The sequence below is a fragment of the Gorilla gorilla genome, chromosome 15 (assembly GCF_029281585.2).
Source record: "Gorilla gorilla gorilla isolate KB3781 chromosome 15, NHGRI_mGorGor1-v2.1_pri, whole genome shotgun sequence".
NCBI lineage: Eukaryota > Metazoa > Chordata > Mammalia > Primates > Hominidae > Gorilla > Gorilla gorilla.
In genome coordinates, this window is record NC_073239.2 from 37,407,923 (window position 1) to 37,422,128 (window position 14,206).

At 38.7% G+C, this 14,206-nt stretch overlaps 1 pseudogene; it reads left to right on the plus strand.

Annotated features, from left to right (window-relative positions):
• Positions 1 to 457: 457 nt before the first annotated feature.
• Positions 458 to 5,059, plus strand: LOC101151400 (double homeobox protein A-like; annotated as a pseudogene).
• The last annotated feature ends 9,147 nt before the right edge of the window (positions 5,060 to 14,206 follow it).

Here is a 14,206-nt window from a genome sequence, read left to right on the forward strand (position 1 = left end):
GGAGCAGTGGCTCATGCTTGTAATCCCAGCACTTTGGGAGGCTGAGGCTGGTGGATCACCTGAGGTCAGCAGTTAAAGATGAGCCCGGCCAAAATGGTGAAACCTCATCTCTACTAAAAATACAAAAATTTGCCAGGTGTGGTAGCAGGCACTTGTAATCCCAGCCACTCGGGAGGCTGAGGCAGGAGAATCGCTTGAACCCAGGAGGCAGAGGTTGCAGTGAGCCAAGATCATGCCATTGGACTCTAGCAGGGTGACAAGAGCAAAACTCCATCTCAGGAAAAAAAAAAATCATAAATTTTCCCATATTAAAAAAATAACACAAGATCCGGAATACAGAGAGGAGCATAATGCTTTGCAGGTCATGGATGTAATCTTTCTTCCAGGAAAAATTTATTTCAGATGAGACCAGAATTGGAAACATATTCCGTGCCGTCAGATAGCACTGGCTTAGGAGATGAATGAGGAGGAGCCTGCAGGCTACCTCAAGGATAAGAAGCAGGCAAAAGGCAAGCACAGGGGCGGCATGCACTCACACTGGGGCTGCTCCTTCCTGGGCAAGTTTCAGAAACTCACTGACAGTTAGAGCTAGCAGCTCCTGTAGAGATGAATGCCCATGTTTTCCTGAAGGGAGAACTGATGCTTAGAAAGGCTGAATGACTTGTCTAAGACTCTGGGGCCAGAACAGGGATCTTATTCCAGTATTTCTTGCATGAAGCCATTCTACTTCCACGTTTCTAATTTATAACTTTTAAAAGGTCATTTTAAAAACGAAATAGCATAAACATCAAGTCTGGAGGCTAGTGGTGGGATTATTCACATTTATTTTTCCACTTGACATTTGAGGGCAATAGTGATGCTTAAGTAAAACCAAAATTATCCTGGGAGTATAGAAAATAATATATCTGTTTACATTTTGGTGTGGGATGAGTAGAATCTTGTTTTCAAATTCCTTGTTTGAAAGGCTATTAAGAAGAATAAATCCTCACTTAACAGTTTTCTAAATCCTTGGTAGTGTCCTCTGTCGTTTGGTAACACGTGAAAGTAGAGCACACTTTTATACTTTTGTTCCTTCTGCACCCCTCATAAGGTGAAGCATGCATAGAGCACTCCCAGGGTTAATGTGAGCCCAGCAGCAGCTCAGGCTGCCGATGCTCCAGAGTCGGATTCCACCTTCCACTTAAATGGCAGCCACAGGTAGACATGCCCATCACAACCAACTCTGTGCGTTCATAATTTCTGTTTATTCTACAGGTGGTTTCCACAAGAAAAATGGCACAATGTTTCTCAGAAGACAATTACATAAAAATCAGCATACTTCAAATTCACAGCAAATAATCAGACAATTGATGAAAATACTTACCCAAACACTAATTGTAGACTATGCCTTCTGAATATGTTTCTCATACGCTTGGAGTAAGGAATCCTCACAGGCACTGGACAATTCAAAAAATGTAAAGTTGTTTGTTAGAATACTGGTGCTTTTGGGTAGAAACCCTCATCCATATCCTGGTAAGGCTTGAAGTTGCACAGGTGTTATCATTTGTCAAAACCCAGAAAAGCATAAGCTTTAGATTTGTGAATTTTATATTGTATTATATGTGACCTTTCTTTTTAAAAAATGAGCTGTAAGCAGTCTCCCAGACAGTAGCTCAGCCTCCAGAACTCTCTTTCTGCATAGTTGAAGACACCTCTTCACACAAGATGGTAGCAACAAATCATAGGTGCAATTGCACCAAATTCACAGAAGATCAATTGAAAATCCTCATCAATACCTTCACTCAAAAACCTTACCCAGGTTATGCTACCAAACAAAAACTTGCTTTAGCAATCAATACAGAAGAGTCCAGAATCCAGATTTGGTTTCAGAATCAAAGAGCTAGGCATGGATTCCAGAAAAGACCAGAACCTGACTTTAGATTTAAGCCACAGCCATGGACAAGATTAACCTTGTGTGGAGTTTCAAAATAGAGAAGCCAGATAGTGTCGTACCACCTATAGCACCTTTCAATTACACACAGTCATCCATGCATTTATGAAAAACCCATACCCTGGGATTGATTCCAGAGAACAACTTGCTGAAGAAATTGGTGCTCCAGAGTCAAGAGTCCAAATTTGGTTCCAAAATTGAAGATCTAGATTTCATCTCCAGAGAAAAAGAGAACCTGTTATGTCCTTAGAATGAGAACACCAGAGGCAAGGTTTCTGAGGGACTTCAAGGTACAGAAGATACACAAAATGGCACCAGCCTCACTAGCACTCTCATTTCTCAAGAGCCAGAACATGGTGAATACAGTCAAGTTCAGTGTATTTGATAATATCAATTTGGGCCCCAAATCTCTCTCACAGTCTTCCTGGGAGTCTATTCTTCTTCCAAAAGTGCAAGCTAAGCCTTCTGAAGATGGTAAAGAACTTGGCCGGGTGTGGTGGCTCATGCCTGTAATCCCAGCATTTTAGGAGGCTGAGGCTGGAAGATTGCTTGAGCCTAGGAGTTTGAAACCAGTCTGAGCAACATAGTAAGACCCTGTCTCTATTCTAAAAAACAAGTAAAAAGGACTGTAGGAGGCCAAGACAGGTACAGGAGGCACCACACTACCCTGTTGGCACAGCCTGGATCCAGAGTTCAGCAGACCTTGAGACAATGAAAATAAACTTAGTAATAATCATTTTTCAATCATTGCAGTAATTATTGATTTGCACAAAAATCAATTGACGTCAAAACCTTAAAGTGACGCTTCTCTGCCTATGGAGTGTTCATTTTTTATTCCTTTAGTTTCATAATAAATTTTCTTTTACTTAAAAAAAACTTATAGTTTGATGAAGAATGAGATATATACCTCATCTCAAAGAATCTTTGCACACACACTTATTAATTACAAAAGGAAAATCAGTAATTTTGCAGTGGAGACATATGGCCAACTCCACCTTAACCAAGTGGCTGAAAGTCACTGCACCAGTAATGGCACAAACCAATGTGAGATGATTCCTGATATGATACACTAAAAAGGGCACTGTCTCTTCTGCATGTTGCAGACAAAAAGTGGGTAAGCTGAAACTGAAACTAATAATTAGGCAATGTCAAGCAAATACAAATTCAGGTTGACAGTCTGCAAAGTAACATCCATGTACTCTTCAACAGTGGATCAACCCTAGCTACTCAGGAGGCTGAGGTGGAATAATTGTTTGAGGCCAGGAGTTCCAGATCAGCCTGGGCAACATCATGCGACCCCATCTCTAAAAACATCTTTTTAAAAACGAGCCAGGTGTGGTAGCATGCACCCGTAGTCTCAGCTACTCAGGAGCCTGAGGCAGGAGGATGGTTTCAACATAGGAGATCGAGGCTGCTGTGAGCTATGATCGTGCTACTGCACTCCAGCCTGGGTGACACAGCAAGTTCCTGCTTCCAAACAACAACAAGAAAACAAAACAAAACAAAACAAAAAATGGATAGAATAGTGACAATAAAAATGGAGAAAAAGTAGGCTGACTCAGGAAATGCTTAGAAAGTACAGCCATACCTCAAAGATATTGTGGATTTGATTCGAGACCACCACAATAAAGCAAATATTGCTATAAAGCAAGTCACACAAATTGTTTTGTTTCCTTGTGAATATGAAGTTATATTGGCTGGGTGTGATGGCTCATGCCTATAATCCCAGTACTTTAGGAGATGGAGGCGGGAGGGTCACTTGAGCCCAGGAATTGTGAGATCAACCTGGGCATATAGGGAGATCCTGTCTCTATTTAATAAAAGAAGCTATGTTTACACTACACTATAGTCTATTTAAAGTGTGAAATGGCATTATGTCCTTAATTTTAAAACTCTTGATGCTGGCTGGGTTCGGTGGCTCATGCCTGTAATCCCATCACTTTGGGAGGCCAAGACAGGTTGATTACTTGAATTCAGGAGTTCGAGACCAGCCTGGACAACATGGCAAAACACGTCTTTAAAAAAAGAAAGAAAAGAAAAACAGAAAGAAAAAGAAGAAAAACTACTTGGTGCCCTTACTTGAAGCTCAATTATTTGAAACAAAGAAAAAATATAAAAATCTTTTATTGCTAAAAATGCTAATGATCATCTGAGCCTTCAGGGAGTCTTAGTCTTTTTGCTGGTGAAGAGTCTTGCCTTGCTGTTGTTGGCTGCTGCCTGATAAGGGCGATGGTTGCTGAATATTGAAGTGGTTGTAACAATTTCTTAAAAGAAACCAATGAAATTTGCCACATTAACTGACTCTTCCTTCCACGAAAGATTTCAGTGTACCATGCGATACTGTTTGATAAGCATTTTACCCATAGTAGAACTTCTTTCAAAATTGGAGTCAGTCCTCTCACACCCTGCCACTGTTTTACTATGTTTATCAATATTCTAAATCCTTTGTTGTAGGCTAAACAATATTCACAGCATTTTCACCAGGAGTAAATTTCATCTCACAAAACCACTTTCCAGGCTCTTTCTGGACTGTAGAGTTCTTTCCAGGCTACCTTGTGGCAGTTTGAGAGTCTGGCATCATTTTCCGCTGGGACCTAAGGATCGAGGAGGTGCTTGTGACTAGACTGCCAATGGACCCATCACAAAGTTTAACCCAACCTTGATCCCTGAGTCTTCACAAATGCTCACTGAAGAAAATTCCTAGAACAATTCAGGGTCCTTTCATAACCTCTACTCTGAGGTGTTAATAAAAAACCTTAGTAACTTAAAAAAAATGAGCTGTACACAAATACTGAACAATAATGATACATATGTTAAGTATGTAAGAAAAATATATACTTTGACGTAAGTAAGAAACGGTGAGTTGATAATTGGATAGAATGGTGGATAGAGTGATAGATATGTAATAAAGCAAATATAACAAAATGATAATTGTACAATCTAAGTGGTTGGACTATAAATATGCTCTTCCCACAACCTTTTTATATGTTTAAACAGTTTTATAATACCATATTAGGGAAACTGTTTGTCTCAAGGAAATAGAGATTGTGATATATTCTAGTACAATGAAGTGTAATCATGTAAAATAAAAGATTTTACTTCTGGCAATTAAAGTTAATCATGTTAGAACACTGTCTAGGAATGGTTGGAAAATAATATTTTATTTTCTAATCAATATATTTATGTCATCTGTCAATCAGAATTACACTGACTTTAAAAAGCAATAATATGACTGTATATTCATGATGAAATATAGACTAAGAACAAAATAATGCACAAAAATAATCTCAGATTGCTTATTATTTTTCAGAAGGCTGTATTTTTAGTCTTAGGCTATTGGTTTGTCTTATATTGCAGGATTTTAAAAAAGTGATTAGTTCCCAGCACTTTGGGAGGCTGAGGTGGGCAGATCACAAGGTGAAGAGATTGAGACCATCCTGGCCAACATGGTGAAACTCTCTCTCTACTAAAAATACAAAAATTAGCTGGGCGTGGTGGCATGTGCCTGTAGTCCCAGCTACTCAGGGGGCTGAGGCAGGAGAATTGCTTAAACTCCAGAGGTGGAGGTTGCAGTGAGCCGAGGTGGTGCCATTGCACTCCAGCCTGCTGACAGAGTGAGACTCCGTCTCAAAAAAAAAAAAAAAAAAAAAAAAAAGAAAAAGAAAAAAAAAGAGAGTAGTTATGGGGCTGGGCACGGTGGCTCATGCTTGTAATCCCAGCACTTTGGGAGGCCAAGGTGGGTGGATCATGAGATCAGGAGTTCAAGACCAGCCTAGCCAAGATGATGAAACCCCCATCTTTACTAAAAATACAAAAAAATCGGCTGGGCACAGTGGCTCACGCTTATAATCTCAGCACTTTGGGAGGCTGAGGCGGGTGGATCACGAAGTCAGGAGATCAAGACCTACCTGGCTAACACGGTGAAACCCTGTCTCTACTAAAAATACAAAAAATTAGCCAGGCATGGTGGCACGTGCCTATAGTCCCAGCTGCTCGGTAGGCTGAGGCAGGAGAATGATTGCACCACTGCACTCCAGCCTGGGCAACAGAGCGAGACTCCGTCTCAAAAAAAAAAAAAAAAAAGTGCCAGGCGCGGTGGCTTATGCCTGTAATCCCAGAACTTTGGGGGACCGAGGTGGGTGGATCACGAGGTCAGTGGTTCAAGACCAGCCTGGCCAACATGGTGAAACCACGTCTCTACTAAAAATACAAAAATTAGCCAGGTGTGGTGGAGTTTGCCTGTAATCCCAGCTACTCTGGAGGCTGAGGTAGGGAACTGCTTGAACTCCGGAAGTGGAGGTTGCAGTGAGCCTAGATCACACCACTGCGCTCCAGCCAGGGTGACAGAGCTAGACTCCATCTCATTATGGGTGTGACATTGAAAACTGGTACTTTTCTAATGAAATAGAAGAAGATACAGATGTAATATCTCTGAGCATAATTAAAATCCTCTAATCAAGACTGTTAACCGAAAGGTTTGTTTAAAAGTTATAAATTTTTATTAAAAAATACACTTATCTTTTAGACTTATCCACTGAAAAGTCCTGGAAGCATTAAATAAAACAGAAGCAGAAAGCACCTTGGTGCCATAACTTTGGATTCTCCATGTCATCATTCACTAAAAGGAACCAAAGCTTCTCGGAGAAATGGCTGCTTTCTGGCTGCAGGCAGGCAATGTGCAAAATCAATCTAGAGCATCTCGTCATACTGGAATGCAAGGGCACTTTTATACCCCCTAGGATCGTGTCCATAGGATCCAAGAGGCAACTTGAAGGAAGTCCCACTCTCCAAACATGAACTAATATAAGCATCAATAATATTGATGACCACAAGCCAGGCACGGTGGTTCACACCTGTAAGCCCAACACTTTGGGAAGCCAAGGCAGGTGGATTGCTTTAGCCCAGGTATTCAAGACAAGCCTGGGCAACATAGGAAAACCTTCTGTCTACCAAAAATAGAAAACAAAAAATTAGCCAGGCGTGGTAGCTTGTGTCTGTAGTCCCAGCTACTTGAGAGGCTGAGGTGGCAGGGTCACCTAAGCCCAGGAGTCTGAGGATGCCGTGAGCTGTGATTATGCCACTGCACTCCAGCCTGGGCCATAAAGCAAGATCTGTCTCAAAAACAAAACAAACAAACCAAAATAATGATGATGATGATGATGATGACTGCGATGAGCAGGTGCACACCTTATATGTTTAAATCATTGAGCTTATTATGATGTTAAAGCATGCAGTCAATAGAATAAATACATTATCCAGATATTGGAATTAGCATAAAAAGACTACAGTATTCCCTGTTTATCTGTGGGGCATACTTTGGAAGGCCTCCAGTGTATGTCTTAAACCATGGATAATACCGAACCCTACATTAGCACTTACTACACACTATGTCTGTGACTTTTGAAGTTTGAGGTACAAAAGCGAAACTAGCAAGAATTTATTTTTCCTTTTCCACAATCGTACCAATAAAGGAATAGTTCTTACCCTAGATGTTAGCAATCTCAGCATATCTTCTTCCTCATTAAGTGGAAAACTTTCTGCTTTTCAGTTTCTCAAAGCACTTTCAGGTTTCTCTTTTGCATATCTGAATTGCCAGCATCAATACTATTGCATATTGAGACCATTACTAAGTAAAATAAGGGTTACTTGAACACAAACACTGCGATACTGAGATAGGTCCATCTGATAACTTAGACAGCTGCAAGTGTCTAATGAGCAGGAAGCAGGAATTGTGTATCTGCTGAGCAAAGGGGTATGTCACATCCTGAACTGGATACAGCAGAATGGTGGGAGGTTGCATCACATTCCTCAGAACAAGGCGTGACTTAAAATTTATAAACTGTTTACTTCTGGAGTTTTATATTTAATATTTTTTGACTGTGGGTGACTGAAAGTGAGGAAAGTAAAGCCACAATAAGGGGATACTACTATATTATAAACATGCTCAAGGATTGAAATAAAAATAAAATTGAGCAAACAGATGTGAAGCCTCAGCAGAGATAAAAACTTTAAAAAAAATTCTAGTACTTAAAAATACAACATCTTACAGAAAAATTTCATCAGACTGAGAAGAGTCAGGAGAATAATTCCCAAAATTAATTTTTAAAAAGTCAATCCATTTTTAATTTCTTGAAGTACTTTCTAGGATTTTAGGAAACCATATTACTACTTAGAAAACTGGCAAATAAAAAAGTAACTGATAAATAGAAAATGGTAAATAAAGGGAAAGAATCACGTATTTATTCTACCTTTTCACTACAAGCAGTACCTCATGGTAACCAAAGAGACAGTGAAGAAAAACTATTTACAAAAATTTTCTATTTAATCTATGAAAGAAGAATAATAGAATTAAAACAGCTCCATTTATTGATCTCTAATTTAATCAGTTTTGAAGGTTATCATCCCTTATGCTCTTGGTTTGGTTCAGCCAGGAAAACAGCCAATTAAGTATTATAGAAATAAACAGTTTAATATAAGAATTAGCGCTTACATTTATGTGCATGTAAGCAAAAAAAAAAATGAAAGTTTGGCAGGTTACCTACAGAAAGTCAGAAACACAATCACAAATGACATCAGCTGAAAACACTGATATAGGAGCGAAAGCAGTAGCTCGTCGAGTCCAGGAAACTTCTGTATTCACTAGGATTATGAAGTACACGCTTGTGTGATGTCTATGATGGGCCTATGTCTGGATACTAGAATTGCTGAGAAGAACCTTGTTAAAAAAAACTCTGGGCTGGGTGCAGTGGCTCACGCCTGTAATCGCAGCACTTTGGGAGGCCAAAGCGGGAAGATCATGAGGTCAGGAGATCGAGACCATCCTGGCTAACATGGTGAAACCCTGTATCTACTAAAAAAAAAAAAAAGAAAAAAAAATTAGCCGAACATGGTGGCATGTGCCTGTCGTCCCAGCTACTCGGGAGGCTGAGGCAGGAGAATTGCTTGAACTTGGGATGTGGAGGTTGCAGTGAGTCGAGATAACACCACTGCACTCCAGCCTGGGCAACAGAGAGAGACTCTGTCTCAAAAAAAAAAAAAAAAAGTCATTAGAATGATGGGGCCCGGAAAAACCAATCTTGGGTCACGAATACACATTCAAAAGTAGATTAGAACATTTATAAGCTTAAATTTGAAATTTTGAAAATATTTTCTTTTAACCTGTGTGAGTCTAAATATTTGCCTTTCCTTAATAATTTTGAAATTAGTACTCATCAAAGGGGCTGGCAATCATGGCAAGTGCCTATTAATGACTGATTTAAAAAATAATACTAATTGCATTCATTAATTCCTTTATACGTTTTTAAAAGTCCTCCAACATTTTTTCTTATTCTCGTTTGCTCGTATTCTTCAATATCCATGTTCTGTGATCTGTATTTTGATCTTTTAAAATACCTGTTGAGTATCCCTTGTCCAAAATGCAGGGAACCAGAAGTATTTTGGATTTGGGATTTTTTTCAGATATTGGAATATTTGCATTATACTTACCAGTTGAGCATACCTATTCTCCTTTGCAACAGAGTGCTAATATTCTCTTCTGTCTTTTTGTTTTGCATGGTAGTCTATTTCCATCTTCTTCTGGAAGTTAACATCTATGCCAGCAACATTTCTCTAAATTTGTCCTCATTTTTCATGTTTCCTTCTTCAAAGATCTCTTGAGATTTTTGGTTTCTATGTCCCACTTAATTTTTCTTTAGAATCTTTAACTAGTTGTCCAGTCCCAAGAAACCCATCAAACTTCGGATGTCTTTACTGACAAATGGATATTGCATTTCTCATTGATTTTACTGATCTCTGGGGAGGCGTGCTCCCTGAAGGCAGCACTTTTTTTCCAGTGAAAAAGGCACAGTTAGGCAATATGGGAAAGGCATTTCTGAATTTCAGGACCAGTCCTAAAATTGAGTTTGGGTCAGTTCTCTCTAGAAAATATTCTATTTTATTTACAAAGCAAAATTATTTTATTCCTTACAATAATATCAGAGACATTTTCGCTACTATTTACATTCAGTCTTTTGCCCTAAGTCAAATAATCAACTCTGGGAGGAGGAGATCTTTGAAATAAGTTTATTCTGTACCTTATGGACAGACACAAATTCTTCGGAGGCCTTCAGTTATATCTCCCTAAGAACTGTGAGGGAAGCTAATAGGCAACTGACTTCAAAAAATTTTGTTCTATTTTTTTGAAAACTCAACTCATTTATGCTCTCCAGTGTCTTATCTCCATACTGCTCTGTGTTTTACTTCTGAATCAATCTTCCCTCCCTCCCAAATATTTTCAATGTGACTTCTGGAAACCTCATTAGAGGACATTGACTCCATTTCTTTGCTTTAATTAAAATTCAGCTATCTATATGGGGACATTGCTTCCCTTGACATGTGCTCCACTGAAGGCTAGTCATTTTCCCAAAGGCTAAGGTGTCATAGAATTTATTTAATAGAAGTGGGTTGGCATAATTTTAGCTCCATATTTCCTATTCCCAACCACTATTCCTCTATTTTAATACAAAAGCCCCTTCTTTACTGTCTATCCATCTAACTATAATGTCTTCTAACTATAATGTCTTCTAACAACTGCCACATTTATTCCAGAACTTCCTCTACACCCAAGCAACATCATTTTCTCATTTGGCCTCCCTTTCACACTCATGTGGTTGGCTCATTTAACACCTTAACCTCATAGGTTCTTTGTTTCCTCAGCTCTGAGACTTTTTCTTGAATTCAGCCTTCCACTGCCTATGGCCTCAACTGTTCCATGTAAATAACCATAAGCTTAAATATCCATATTCTCTTACCCTTATTTTGATCTTTTAAAATACTTGTTGAGTATCCCTTATCGAAAATGCGTGGGACCAGAAGTGTTTTGGATTTTGGATATTTTTCAGATTTTGGAATATTTGCATTATACTTACCAGTTGAGTATCCTTAATTTGAAAATCTGAAATCTGAAATGCTCCAATGAACATTTCCTTTGAGCATCATGTAAGTGCTCAAAACTTTCAGATTTTGAAGCATTTCAGATTCAGTAACAGTGTGCAGTTGTGATAAACAAATTATATATGGAACTGACATGATCCTACAACATAAACTCTTTGAGAACTGAGGCTGTGCATTTTTTAGATTAGTAGATACTTTGCAATTTTTTTTAATGGAGTCTCACTCTTCTGCCCAGGTTGGAGTGCAGTGGCATCATCTCAGCTCATTGCAACCTCTGCTTCCTGGGTTCAAGTGATTCTCCTGCCTCAGTCTCCCGAGTACCTGGATTACAGGCATGCGCTACCACACCCGAATATTTTTTATATTTTTAGTAGAGATGGGGTTTCACCATGTTGGCGAGGCTGGTCTCGAAATCCTGACCTCAAGTGATCTGCCTGCCTCAGTCTCCCAAAGTGCTGGGATTACCTCAAGTGATCTGCCTGCCTCAGTCTCCCAAAGTGCTGGGATTACAGGCGTGACCCACCTCGCCTGACAATCTTCTTTCAACTTAATCAGCCCTTATACACTCAAAGAGTTACTTGGATGCATGCTTTCTCATTATCTATTTTCATCATTGCATATATCTGAGGAAGGATAATGAGACTACTATCAGTAGAAGGATGCTTGGATTATCACGTGCAACACTTTATAGCCTATCTTGACTTTTCTCCCAAACTTCATAGAAGAAAAGATGGGATGTTCTGACTCTTTTTAACTTCCTAGGACCAGAGAGCCAGGAAGACAGAAAAAAGGGGCAAAAGGGGCCTTACTTTTAACTTGGTACAAAGTTTATAATGGGAACATAATAGTTCCAGAAAGCGGAATAGAAGAATCTTATTAAAGAAACCAAGGCAGGGAGCTTCATTAGCATTCTGCTCTTGAACTCATGCTTTTATTATATACTTATGTGTAGGGCTATTCTGAGGACCTGCTATTCATTTTTTCAAATAATTCATATTTTAATGTATTTAGATAGGTAATTTACATGACATTAGTTTTAGAAATCATGACCTATTTCAACCTGTCATTGTTATCTATGGCTTAATTTCTGTGAAAAGCAATGAAGTCTGTCTGCAATATAGCTATGATGATCTCTAATTTTGTAGTTCTCTAATTTGTTCACACATTTAGAATGACCTTTTATGCCTTTCCAACTATGGCATCTTCTATTGTTGTATGATTTGGGTTCAAATGTTCACCAATATATAGTGCTTGAAATGCGTATTAAAAAAGTATGAACAAGGGAGAATAGAAGTTGATACAGAAGCAGTAATACGCAGTGTTCTCAAACAATCCACCTAAGTTGCCATTTCTAGTTTCATATCTCATAATTCAAAATCCTGGGGAGCTGCCACTGAATCATTTCTTCTCCTAATCATAAATACCTAGACCCAATACACCAGGGAATACCAGGATCTTGAAAAAGATGAAAGAATGGAATAAAAAATTAGCCTCAGGAAAGCAGCCTAAATATATTTGAAGATGACAGATTGGTAGGTAAGTAGGTAGGTAGGTAGAAAGATAGATACCTAGATAGATAGATAGATAGATAGATAGATAGATAGATAGATAGATAGATAGACAGACAGACAGACAGACAGACAGATAGAAAGATATTCCAAGACTATAAAACTATGAACCAATTTTTAAAATCATATAATCTTCTAATATTATGCTGAGCTGTGATCATCTGCTTATATAAAATTCAAGACACATTCAAAGAGATCCTTCAGTGATAATTTTTTAATCAGAAGGAAAACGTTTTAGATGCTACTTGAGAAAAGGACAAAGTATAGGTTGAGTTTCTCTTTTTTGCCAGTTGTTATTACTTAATTACACTATCTTTCTGGCCATAAAATGAGCAAAAAGATTCATTCACTTGTCTCATTAGGTATTAAGCATCAGTTGTCGATTCATTCATTTCACACATTTCACTAGTGACACTGAATACTGTAGAGCCAAAGATGAAAGGGGAAGCAATTCCAGGCCGATGAGAAGATGCACGATTGCCATTCAGGTACTGAGGGCTGCAACGGAGGAAGGGTGGTGAGAGCACTAATGAATTCTTGCTATGTTCTGGTCGTTGTCTCATCCTAATAACAGCTCCCTGGAAAAGGTACTATTAATCCCTAAAGAAACTAAAATTCGGAGAGATTAAATGACTTTCCCAAAATCACAAAACCAATATGCAATAGAGCCATAAATCCAATTCAGGCCTGTCTCATATCACAATTATTTTCTATCTGCTATGCCAAGTGGCATCCTTGAGTTTTGCAAGATGCCCTCAGTGCCAAGGCATGAACCCTTACCAGGGAAACTTTCTTTCTTTCTTTCTTTCTTCCTTCCTTTCTTTCTTTCTCTTTCTTTCTTTCTTTCTTTCTTTCTTTTTCTTTCTTTCTTTCTTTCTTTCTTTCTTTGTTTCTTTCTTTCTTTTCTCTTTCTTTCTTTCTTTCTTTCTTTCTTTCTTTCTTCCTTCCTTTCTTTCTCTCTCTTTCTTTCTTTCTTTCTTTCTTTTCTTTCTCTTTCTTTCTTTCTTTCTTTTCTTTCTCTTTCTTTCTTTCTTTCTTTCTTTCTTTCTTCCTTCCTTCCTTCCTTCCTTCCTTTCTTTCTTCTTTCTTTCTTTTATTTTTTTTTGACGGAGTCTCACTCTGTAGCCCAAGGTGGAGTGCAGTGGTGCAATCTTGGCTCACTGCAACCTCTGCCTCCCAGGCTCAAGTAATTCTCCTGCCTCAGCCTCCGGAGCAGCTGGAATTACAGGCATGTGCCACCATACCTGGTGAGTTTTTTGTATTTTAGTAAAGATGGGGTTTCACCATGTTGCCCAGGGCAATCTCGAACTCCTGAGCTCAGGCGATCCACCTGACTCAGCCTCCCAAAGTGCTGAGATTCAAAGAAATTTTCATGGAGAGGGGACAGATGGAGTCAATTCTTGTGGGGTGAACATGAGTACCACAGTTAGACTGAGGTTGGGAAAGATTTTCCAGACAATTGGAAGAGCATGTGAAAGACACAGATTTTGAGAAATGTTAAGTCTAGGGAACTGCAAGGCTTTTGGCACAAGAAAGCCACTGTAGACTATAGAGGCAGGATGCCTAGTTTCAAATCCCAACTGCTACACTTCTAAGCTTTGTAATTTTGGCAAGTTTTTACCCTCTATTTTCTTATCTATAAAATATAGATTTTATATATATAGATATAGATATATAGATAGATAATAATTGTACATGCCTAATAAAGTTGTCAAAGATTAAATGTTATATGTGAAGTATTTTGTACAGTGATAGGAACCCAGGAAGGGCTCTATGA